Here is a 12,188-nt window from a genome sequence, read left to right on the forward strand (position 1 = left end):
ATAACTAAATCAAGCACTGCCAAGGGAGGAGAGAGAAGCAGTGAGTGACGTTGGGGAAGGAGACGGCCGGGTAAGGGAGGGAGGGACGGTGATGGTGGTGTATGGCGGTTCTGTAATGACTTTGGCGTGAGTGATGATACGGGTGCCGGGAACTGAGGCTGCGGGAGGGGCAAAGGGAGGAGAGAGGATGAGGAGAGGAGTGTTGGGTCCAGGGGAGGCAGATGGTGAAGGGAACGTGAAGGGAGAGAGGAGAGGAAGGGAAATGACGGGGAGAAGGAGGGAGGACTATAGAAGATTGAACAAATGCAGCTCACTTTTTACTCTTTACTTTCTTTAGCTTTATTTCATTTATTTATTGAACTTTGACTTTATTTTAACATGTTGTCATCGTTGTCCGTCTGTCTGTGTTTTATTTAGCAGTTTCTTTACTTTGAGGATTTACATATTAATCAATTACCTTATATGTGTGTTTATTTGTATATTTGCCAACTCCACTATTTTTTTCAGCGCTAAATATTAATTATCTTCACGTCACTTTATGTTCGCTTGAAGTAGAGGAAATTAAACTTGTCTTGATAGCTGTACCTCATTAGAAGCAGAGAGAGAGAGAGAGAGAGAGAGAGAGAGAGAGAGAGAGAGAGAGAGTTGAGCGCCCCTTCTTCACTGCTGTTCCCTGACGCTTGACCACGACACACACACACACACACACACACACACAAGGCTTATGAAGGGCGGCCGATGAACCACTATCACCCAGCCCGTGTTTCCCTCTTTCCTTTCTCCCATTTTTCCTCAAGTTTTCCTCCCATTTCCTCCTCGTCTCTCATCCCTTTCTCTCCTCCTCCTCCATCTCATCCTCATTCTCCCTTATATTTATTTTCTCTAAGTCGTTCTTTTTCCTCTTTCTCTTCTCCTTACGCAAGTCTCTCCACTTCTGTTCCTAGTAAATCGTCTTCCATTCCTTTCCTTCCTCGTCTTCTTCCTCCTCCTCCTCCTCTTTCCTCTCCATCTTTCTTTTCTCAGATTTCTTCCTCTCTTGTTCCTATTCAGTCAAGTCTCCCATCCTTTTATCCTCGTTTTCCTCTTTCTTATCCCCATTTCCCTACCCTCCTTTCCCTCCTCGTCTTCCTCTTCTTACTCCTCATTCTTCTATATCTTTCTTTTCTCATATTTCTTCCTCTCCTATTCCTATTCACTTCAGTCTCCCATCCTCTATTCCTCGTTTTCCTCCTTCGTATCCCCCTCCTCTTCCTTTTTATTTCCTCCTTCTCTTCCTCTTTCACCACCACCACCACCACCTCCTACCCATTCACTCCCCCCTTTTGTCTCCATTTATCAGCCCTCACGTGTTTCTTCTCCCCTTCAAACACGCCCTATCTCCCCTCTTCCTCCCCTCTCTGATATCCTCTTCCCTGCCTGTCACATATCCTTCGCCCCTCCCCCTTCCCCGCTGCCTATAGTTGGGTCCTGCTCCCCTACCTCCCTCTCCTTCGAATCCTGTCTCTATATCACTTCCTCCCTGGCTGCCTGTCCCCTTCCTGCTACCTCCTCTGTGTCCTGTTTCCTTCCCTCTTCTCCCCTACGATTCCTGTGTCGGTATTCTTTGACTCTTCCACCTCTCACATCAACTATTTCCAAAGGCCAAAACGGAGATCAATCGGGTTCTCATGAGTGTTTCCTTTAGGCTCAGGGTACAGAAGAAGGGTCAAACTACTACTCTCAGGGTCACTAAACTACCTCTGGAAATCCCCCGAACCCCTATGAAAGCCCTGTCAAATGTGAGTGAGTGAGCGGTACCGAGGTGTTTGAGAATATGGTCCCTGCCCTTATATCGCCTCCTCCCTCCCTCCCTGCCTGCCTGCCTGTCTCTTTATCCCGCTGTTTGTTGGGCTGTTCGTTCCCCCCGTACTCTACGTTCTCCCGTGTTGGCTGATCATTTGGGATTTGGAAAAGTTTAAGGAAAATCATTTAATGGAATATATAATGTGAAGGCTATGTTCCTCCCTTGATAGTGATGGATTGTTTGGATTATTTATGTGTGAATGTGATATTTGAAAAGGGAAGAAAACGTAGCTAATTGGTGGCCGGATCGTTTTTTTTTTTTCTAGTTATATTTTTTTGTAAGACGTGTTTAAGACGTGTTAGGTGAACTTTTTTTTTTCGGAAGACTACTTGATTAAGGTATTCCAACAGCAACATCGGTATCCCTTCCAGACTCAGTTTCAAAGTATCATAGAATATATCGTTTTCTTCTGCTCCCTTTTTCTTTTCTTTTTTTCTCCGTTGTTGTTTCGTCTTGTTGTTCTCATCCTTTTTTTGTTGTTGTCATCTGTTTCTGTTACTTCTTTTTATTCATCATTATTTTCTTCCTCTTTTTGCTCTGTTTTTGTGTCTTGTTTTTATTCTTTTATTCGTCGTCATCTGCTTGTTACTTGTTTCCTTTATCAATTTTTCTTTCCTCTCTTGCTCTGTCTTGTTTTGCTTGTTTTGCTTTGTTTCCTTCCGTTGCTCTATTTTCTTCATAATTTTTCTCCTTTTCTTGTTCAGATTTTCAGATTGTTTATTTTATATCCTTTTCTTTCATCCTTTTTCTCCTTCTGTTACTTGTTTTCTTTTCCATTTTTCTCCTCTTCATCCTCTTGTTTTCGGATTGTTTGTTTTTTTATCCTTGTTTTCGTCCTCATACGCGGCTCCACCCACACCATTGTCCTCCTCCTTGTCCTCCTCTTCCTTCTTCGCTCGCACGACTCTCTCTTCCACTCCCTTTTCATTCTCAACGCGAGGTACGAAAAGGAAAAGTCGTGTTGGAAGAAAAGTAGAAAAAAGTTTTGAGGGGGGGGCACGAGGGGGGGGGGAAGGTGCGGGGGGGGTAGTAGTGAACGAAGAAGAAGAGGAGGAGGAGGAGGAGGAGGAGGAGGAGGAGGAAGAAGAGGAGGAGGATCAGGGACGTATGGAAGAGGGGAGTAGCAGGAATATTAATCAAAGCATGATGACTTTGAACTATGTAGATAAGCTGAGAAGAAAAAAAAACGAGGGTTGCTTTTCCATGTTTCCACGTTTCAAGTCTCCTTTTCCTCCTCCTCCTCATCTTCTTCCTCCTCTTCTTCCTCCTCCTGTTCCTCTTCCTCATCCCTGTCCCTATCTCCGTTCTATCCTTCTCCCTCTCTTTCCCTCTCCACATTCCTCCCATCTTCTGTCCCTCTCTCCTTTCCTTCTCCTCTGCCTATTCCTATACGTCATCCCTGTCCGTATCTCTTTCCTAACCCCCTTCTCCTTCCCTCCTCTCATCCTCTCTCCCTCCTCTCTCTCCTCATCGCTTCCTCTTCCTGTCCCTATCCCTCTCCTTTCCTCTCCCTCTCCCTCTCCTTCCCTCCTCCCATCCTTCCTCACTCACCCCCTTATTTCCTTCTTGCTTCCTCTTCCTATCCCTCTCCCTCCCTCCCTCCCTTCTTCTCGTTTCCTCAGTCTCTCCTTCTCCCTCTCCTTCCTCCTACCCTACTTTCCTTGTCGCCTCTTCTTCCTCTTCCTGTAGGCTTTTCCTGCTCATCCCCCAGTCCGTAGTTTTATATTCAGGATCCATCGTTTGCTCGAAATATCTTCTCTCTTAATCTAAATCTCAGGTCCTGCTCCAGCCGTCTCCTTCGCGACCTTTTTTTCATTCCCTCCACATAAATTTCCTCCCATCCTTCCGAACCCTCCTTCCTGCTTTCTTCCTCTCCGCTTCCCGCCTCCCTTTTTTTCTCTCTTCTTGTCGAGATTCAAATTCTTCTTGTATACTCAGGACTTGCAGACAAACACCGTGCGAGGTTGGTTGGTTGGTTAGTGATGTATTGTTTTCATAGTGGTTTGTTTAGGCTTAGATTTAGTATGTCCCTGCTGTGGTTTATGCGAGTCAAGGGTTTTGTTATACTTTTGTTATCGTTCATCCACTCCTACGCTTGACAGCAAAAGATAGATGAATAACGTATAACTTAACTGTTTTGTCATCGCGCTGTTTATTCCATCTCATCACGTCTTTGAAATCATCCTTTGGCCCTTTTACAATTTGTTATATATTTTTTTTACAGTAACGGAAGCAGTTAAAGGGCAAACAACAATAAATAACGTAACTGTATTTTCGTTTACGGCATTACGATGGTTACTTTTATCTTATCACGTCTTTCAAAACATCTTTTCCGCCTGTTACACTTCTATATTTTTCTACACCAACGGAAACAGCTCAAGGGCAAAACAGCAATAAGTAACGTAACTGCTTTATTACACATTGTCTCATTCATCTCGTGCGCTGTTTAGTCTACCTCATCATGTCACTCAAATCCTCACTCTTTTCTCCTCTTAAACATCTAGATTTTTTACAGTAACGGAATGGAATAAAAAAAATATACATAACGTAGCTGTTTTTTTTTATCATACGTGGCCTCAAATTACCTCACGCTGGTTAGTCTATCTCATCACGTCGCCCAAATCATCATCTCCGCCCTTTACATATATAATTGCGAGATGTGGACGCGTGGCTTGCCAAACTTTCGCATCGGAGTCCCGCGCTCAGCTGGGCCGCGCGATTTATATTCAACGAGGGCCACGTCTGACTGCTATTTAATTACGTGTAAGAGGCAGATTTAGCGCCGTCTTTTTCTCGCGTCTTGTAGGTCGATGCCGAGGCGCGGACTGCTGCACCTGAGACGACCTGGAGAGTAGGAGTGATCGAGCGTGATGGAGTAGCGCCGTGACCTGTTTATACCTGTTATCTATTACCTGTTTTTACACTTACAGAGCTACCCTTTGAAACTTGCTCCTGTTACTTGTGGGACTGTTGCAGCTGAGACGACGTGGAGGGTAAGTAATTAGCACTGCCGTTACCTCTTTGTGTACCTGTTGTTTGTTACCTGTTTTTATGTTTACAAGAACAGCGCTAACCTTCGAAGCTTCTGTTGTCAGCTCACCCGATTATTATTATTGTTATTAGTGTTATTATTACTTATGCGTGTTACCTGTGGGGCACCTTATCTATGAAGCCTCGGATGTAACAGGCGGGAAACTAAAACGTTCTTTCTCTTTTTCTGTTGTTAATATATATTGTCTACTGCTTTATATTAATATGAGAACAGGGAGGTGGGGGAGAACAGGAGGGGGGGAGAGAGAGAGAGAGAGAGAGAGAGAGAGAGAGAAGGGTAGTTAGGAGAGAAAATGAGAGAATGGGTGGAGGCTGTTCAGGGAGGGAAAGGATTAGCAGAGATAGGCGAAGTGAAAGGGACAGCAAAGGGAAAGACTGAAGGCGTAATAGAGGTGGAGAGGTAAAAAAAAAAGTAAAGAGAGAAGGAGAGAGAGAAAAGGAGGGGTATCACTATCTCCATTATTACCATTATCATCATCACCATCATTACCATTATCATCATTACCACTATTACCACCAATACGACCACCATCACCACCACCATTGACACTGACGGATAGGTAATTTCAAACGAATGTTGAGTCTCTCTCTCTCTCTCTCTCTCTCTCTCTCTCTCTCTCTCTCTCTCTCTCTCTCTCTCTCTCCTACCACCTAGTTCAGTGTTTCGTTGTTTCGGTCTCGGGGTTCGCGTGTTGTCTCGACTGCTCGGAACGGTATAAATCGAAGCCCTGGTCCCCCTTCCCCTCTTTCCCCTCCCACGTGATAACCAGCTGACGGTATTCATCCTCGGATAAAAGTGTCGGCAAACTTTGTGAGGCCGCTGCTAATGAGGGAGTGAAGGATCGCGCGGCGCCCACTCGTTCGCGGCGGGGAAGGAAGAAAACGGGGAAAAAATAAGACCGGGCGTTGTAACGGAGCACAATAAGGGTGTATGGATATCAAGTAACCGGATAACCTACTCATGGGCAGTAAATAATGGGTAAAAGAACAGATAGATGAATAGATAGGTAGATAAATGAATGAATGTGTGTGTATGTATTTATATGCGAGTTTTCTTTTTAGACGCAATCGGTAATATTGTAGATTTGTCAATTTGCGAGGAAACCAAAAATCCAGTTACTTTTACAAAATCGCCTGAACCACCTGGATACTTTAAGTGCCCAAAATACGGGAGAAATGCAAAACATCATTACAACTATTTGCGGCTAATTTGTAAGTGAATAGATAGCAGTCGAGACAACACGCGAACCCCGAGACCGAAACAACGAAACACTGAACTAGGTGGTAGGAGAGAGAGAGAGAGAGAGAGAGAGAGAGAGAGAGAGAGAGAGAGAGACAATGGAATAATGGGCAATGGATAAATGAGACAGATGGTTACTCCTTACTAATGAGCTAAGTTATGATACTTTTTATTCGCGATGCACATTTATCTGCCTCTCCACGCACAAAGCCATACTTAGACGGTTGCATCACACTGCCTTATTCATGTAGTACTTGCAGCATTTAGAACACCTAGACCTGATAAAATATTCCCTTACACACACACACACACACACACACACACACACATCGAGTCGGGCTTAGTGTTATGGCTCGAGGAAGACGCCTATTGTTTCACTTTTACGGAGGAACATTAAGTTTCAAACAAAAGTTCCATTAAGTTTTTAAGCAGACTTCTAAAATGAGGCGAGTCGTTGATGGGAGGAGAACCGGAAAAGCAATCTTATTTTACAACAAGGAAGGAAGGGAGTAACGGTGCTTCTACGGACTCGCACTGAAACGTTAGCAACAAGTCAGAAACAAACCCTATAGGCCAATTTTACAGTCCAATGAAGCAAGTTTGTAAGCTCCCCAACCAAACACAACATACGACGAAAATTCCTTGTATAGTGTTTGGCGTTGATATAAAAAGTAGGAAATTTTAGGAATCCACACAGATCTCTTTAATATCTGGTACCGAGTAGAAATAGCGGATCATTGTGGAGAATATAGTTTGGTTTGGGCGCTTATACTGACTGTGCTGGACTGTCAAACTGGCCCTATTAGGAGGGATGAAATTCAGAACAGGGCAGAAGATCACAAGACGCTGATATCGCTTCGCAGGAGTAAGATTCTTGATTCCTTTGCACTGCTATATTTGGTCGGCACATATTCACGAGTAAATTCTTCAATTCTAGTGGTTGGATACACTATAGTCTGTTCACCTAAGTCTGACCCAAGCTGACAACATAAACCTAAGCGTGTTCTTAAGCATAGTGCAGATTAGCAGAAAGTGCTGCGTGAGATAAAGACAAACACAGGTTAAAGAAAACTTGGAAGCCATAGCAGTAGTCAATCAGCACTCAGCTTGCAAACTCGCTTAGGTTTATGTTGTCAGCTTGGGTCGGACTTAAGTGAACAGACTATAGAAAGCCCTAATGAGGTAGTTCTGGACATTGTGCTTTTATGTGATTCAATGATTAGTATGATTTGAGCTGAAAGTAAGTTCTGATTTCACACTTTTCACATTGCACTAGAAAGTAGGAAGACTATGGTTAAGGTTGCCATATAATCGTCTCGTCAAAAAGAGAAAAAAAATACACGAAATTCAAATCTGACCGTCACATTACACATTCGATAGCACTGTTTATCATTACACTCTTTAGACCAAGCTTAAGATGCATCGTATAAATAACATGATCATTACATTACTCAGTCGTGGACAAAATAGTACTGTGTGAAACAATGCCATCTATCTGTCCTGCCAAAAAATATAAGAGACTGCAACCTTGGCCTGATTTAAAGAGAGAGAGAGAGAGAGAGAGAGAGAGAGAGAGAGAGAGAGAGAGAGAGAGAGAGAGCAACCATCTTTTTCGAGTTTGCAGACCTGTGATTTAGGAATGTTGGTAATCAGTAAGGTAAGATGAAAGTCTCTCTCTCTCTCTCTCTCTCTCTCTCTCTCTCTCTCTCTCTCTCTCTCTCTCTCTCTCTCAATATCCTTTCATTTGTTCCTTTTTTTCGTTTGTTATACACATTCCCTTTACTATCGGTCCTTCATGTTTTCTCTCCATCCGTTTACAAAGGGAATAGAATACCGAGAGAGAGAGAGAGAGAGAGAGAGAGAGAGAGAGAGAGAGAGAGAGAGAGAGAGAGATTATGACCCTAATCTGGCGCGAATCCTCCACTCGTGTCTCCGCCTGATATATATACAACGTGGAGGCGTTTTATTACGACGAATGGCTTAAAAATAATAACGAACATTGTCCTAAAACTGCCCCGGAATGAGACAGGACGGCCGAGGAACATTAGCGAGATTTATACCTGGACTGTAAATGCGTGTTTGTGTGTGTGTGTGTGTGTGTGTGTGTGTGTGTGTGTGTGTGTGTGTGTGTGTGTGTGTGTGTGTGTGTGTTACCTGTAATATACTTGTACTCGTCCTTCTATATACAGCAACTACAACTCCTTCCGCAGTGTCGTAACTCTCTCCTTTTTATTTACTCTTCATTATTATCTAATTTCATTATTATTTATTTTCATTATTATTTGCTTCGCCATTTTACTCTCCCTTTCTTCCTTCCTTCCTTCCAATTCCGTTTTCTTGTTCATTTTCTTTCGTTCCGTCCTTCGCTTTTATTTTCATTCCTTCTCTTACCGTTTGTTTCTCCTCCACCTTACATTTGCTATCTCTCCTCTCCTCCGCTTCTTTTTCCTTCCCATTTAGTCTTCCTTTTGATTCCTTCCTTCCTTCCTTCCTTCCTTTTTTCCTCCGCTTTACCCCTTTTAACTTTCTTTCATTTCCACTCCTTCATTTTCTCTATTCTTTTCTTTCTCCACCTTATTCCTCTTCCTCCTCCTTCTTCTCTTTCTCCTCTTTTCTTCCTTTCTTCAATTTAGTTTTCCTTCTTTAATTCCCTCCTTCCTCCGGCTTATCCTTTAATCCATTTCATTTTCACTTCTTCGTCGTTTTTTTTTTGCTCTTTTTTTCATTTCATTCCATACTCTCTTTCCACTCCTCTGCCTCTTTTTCCTCTTCTTTCCTTTCTTCAGTTTGTCTTCTTTCATTGATTCCTTCACTTTCAACCTCTTTTTCACTCCTCCACCACTTTTTAATTTTCTTTTCTTCCTTCAAACTGATTCTTCCTACATTCCTTTTTTTCCCATTCCACTCATTTGCCACTTTTTCTTTCTTCCACTATAATCTTCTTTCTCTAATTCAGTCCTTCACTTCACTTCTTGACTCACTCACTTTCCACTAACTACTCCGTCACTATCTCTTGTTTCTCTGTCTTTCATTTTAGACTTCCTTCACTAACTTCTTCCTCGTTCTTCACTCACTCTCATCTCCTTCCTCACTTTTTTATTATTTTCTTCCTTTCAGTGCAGTCTTCCTTCATTGATTTCAACCTCCACTTTCCTCTTTAACTTCTTCCTTTCCACATCTTCGCCATGCTCTCTCAACTTCACTTCCTTCCCTTCCTTCCTCACTCCTTCCATCCACTTTATCCCGCTTCAATCCTTCCTTTCCTTCTTTCCTTTACCGCTCTTTCCTTTTTTTCTCTTTTAAACTGCATGAAGGAAAAAAGAGAAAGCGTATCATTGGCTTTATCTCTCAAAACTTTTTATCAGACTCTCACGAAACTTTCCCTCCTCTCTCTCTCTCTCTCTCTCTCTCTCTCTCTCTCTCTCTCTCTCTCTCTCTCTCTCTCTCTCTCTCTCTCTCTCTCTCTCTCTCTCTCTCTCTCTCTCTCTCTCTCTCTCTCTCTCTCTCTCTCTCTCTCTCTCTCTATCTCTCTCTCTCTCTCTCTCTCTCTCTCTCTCTCTCTCTCTCTCTCTCTCTCTCTCTCTCTCTCTCTCTCCATCTATCTATTTATCTATTCCTATCTCCGTAATACCTTATCAATGCGTTCAAAAGCCTGTATCGAAAAAAAATTAGGCCTTGAAAGTAAAGAAAATTAATTAGCAAATGTAACTGGTAATCTTCCTAACTCAATAAGCTCTTTTTTATTCACTTACCACAAAGCATAAAGTCAAAATACTAACCGGGGTTCCAGAAAAAGAATAAAAAGTCCTTGAGTTTCGAAAATGTCACCAACAGCTACAGGAACCCAATGGAACAACAAGATATTAAGCGTCGTAAATACTGAATAATACCCCGTGCAGGTGACACCGTTGGCGGCATAAGCGGGAGGGTGAGTGGGTAGCGTTTTCAGAGGCGGCGGAGGCAGTAACAAACAGTCAAATCTGCGGAGGTAGCGGTAGGAGTCACCCGAGCGAGAGCCGTAACCGGGGAGTGAGGGCACCGGCGGATGGGTTACCGATACACAGTTAATCGAACGTTCGTACACAAAACTAGAACACCACCAGAAATAGAGTGCCGCCGCCGCGAGTGCCAAAAAGGACGCAGAAGGTAAAGTGGGTGTGCTCAGGTTGCAGCTTTGTCTCGGCTGCCCACAAAAGAGGAAAATGAAGGGGTGTGTGAGGGGGATGAGGGTGAGGTTTGGAGGAGTAAGACTGACGTAGGAAGAGATAATGGGAGGGAAAAAAGGGTCTTCAACTTCGCTTATCTCGCTTACCAACAAGAGAGGGAAAACAAATGGGTGAATGAGTGAGACGAGGATGAAGTTTGAAGGAGTGAAACTGACGCAGGAGGAGAGGAACATGTTACCGGCAATAGTTAACGCTAATCTCGCTAAGGAAAGTAACGCGTAGTATTCTCCATCCGTTCGACACTTAGACATTCGCGTAACCTAATACCCACTTAAGAACACAACGCAAACACTCGGTCATCCAAAGAGCGACATCGTAGTATAAAAAAAGAACCTACTGACGAGACGGTAAACAGCATCACTGGTTTGCTTAACGGACCCTAACGACAAACTAATGAATCGCAGATGACCCAAGACCAAGACCTTCTTTCTTACGTTTCCTCAGTAGACAAAGATTAGGTTTCAAGTTGCGGTCGTCTCCGTTAGAGGCGCGGCTGTTGTTCTTCCCCAAGACACCCACGCTCAGGTTTCCACTTCGTCTCTCTCGCTGACAAGAGGGGAAAACAAATTGGGTGTGAGACTGAACATAGGCGAGGTTAACAGGAACAAGACTGGCGAAGGGAAAAAGAGAAAGGGAGAGAAGTAAGGAAATGGCTGGCAGGACAAATAGGAAGAATTGATAGATGAAGAAAATGTATGGAAAGGAAGAGAAGGAGAGTGAAAGGCGATGGAAGGAAGTGAACAAAGGTGAGGTTTGGAGGAACAAGATGAAACAAGGAAGAGAGATAATGGGAGAGGAATAGGGAACTGGTTGGTAGGATGAAGAGAAACACTTGACAGACGTAGATAGAGGATGGAAAGGAAAACTAGGAAAGTGAAAGACGCTGAAAAAGAAGTGAACAAAGGTGAGGTTTGGAGGAACAAGATGGACCAAGGAAGAGAGAGAAAGGGAAAGAAGTAAGGAAATGGTTGGTAGGATGAAGAGAATGACTTGACAGACGAAGAAAGAAGATTGAAATGAAAACTAGGAAAGAGAAAGCGGATGGAAGGAAAAGATGAAGAAAGGTAGATGGCGGAAATAACTGAGACACTGATCTAGGGACGAATGACAGAATAGAAAGAAAAAAAACTTTGTGAACGAATAGAGGAAATAGAACAGACAGTAAAGGAAGTGTGAATGAGAGACGAAAGAAGGAAAAGTAGAAAGGATAAATGATGAGAAGGGAAATGAAATACGTGGAGAGAGAGAGAGAGAGAGAGAGAGAGAGAGACTGACTTTCCACTTACCTTATGAAGTACCAACCTCCCTAAATCTCAAATATACACACACTAAGGAAAAATATATATTATAAAGATGGCTACTCTCTCTCTCTCTCTCTCTCTCTCTCTCTCTCTCTCTCTCTCTCTCTCTCTCTCTCCCTCCCCAAAGTGTTAGCGCATGAGATAAATTAATTTCCAAGACTTTAAATCCGAACACCACTCCCTCCTCCTCCTCCTCCTCTCCTCCTCCTCCTCCTCCTCCTACACCTCCTCCTCAAGATCAAGGGCAAACTCAAGTCCATTGGAGGCTCATTTTGGAGGCAGAAACTTTGGCGACTAACTTGCAACAGCGGAAAGTATAAGTGAGGGAGGAAAGGATCTGGGGGTGGAAATTGCTTGCCCATAACCCGAAAGTGTGTGTGGTTGGAGGGGAAGTGAGGGAAGACGGGGGAAGAGGGAGAGCGTGGGAGGGAAAGAGAGGGAGAGGGGAAGAGGAGGAGGGGGAAGGTGTGTGGCGGGGGGAGAGAAAGGGGCAGGTGTGTGGGGGAGGGGAGGAGAGGGGAAGAGCA

The 12,188-nt window shown here is 43.6% G+C and overlaps 1 long non-coding RNA gene across 1 annotated transcript in view; it reads left to right on the forward strand.

Moving 5' to 3' along the window:
* Positions 1 to 12,188, forward strand: part of LOC127005663 (uncharacterized) — an 87,537-nt gene that overhangs the window by 593 nt on the left and 74,756 nt on the right. The gene's annotated exons all lie outside the window — the stretch shown is intronic.

The sequence above is a fragment of the Eriocheir sinensis genome, chromosome 3, assembly GCF_024679095.1.
Source record: "Eriocheir sinensis breed Jianghai 21 chromosome 3, ASM2467909v1, whole genome shotgun sequence".
In the NCBI taxonomy this organism is placed as follows: Eukaryota; Metazoa; Arthropoda; class Malacostraca; order Decapoda; family Varunidae; genus Eriocheir; species Eriocheir sinensis.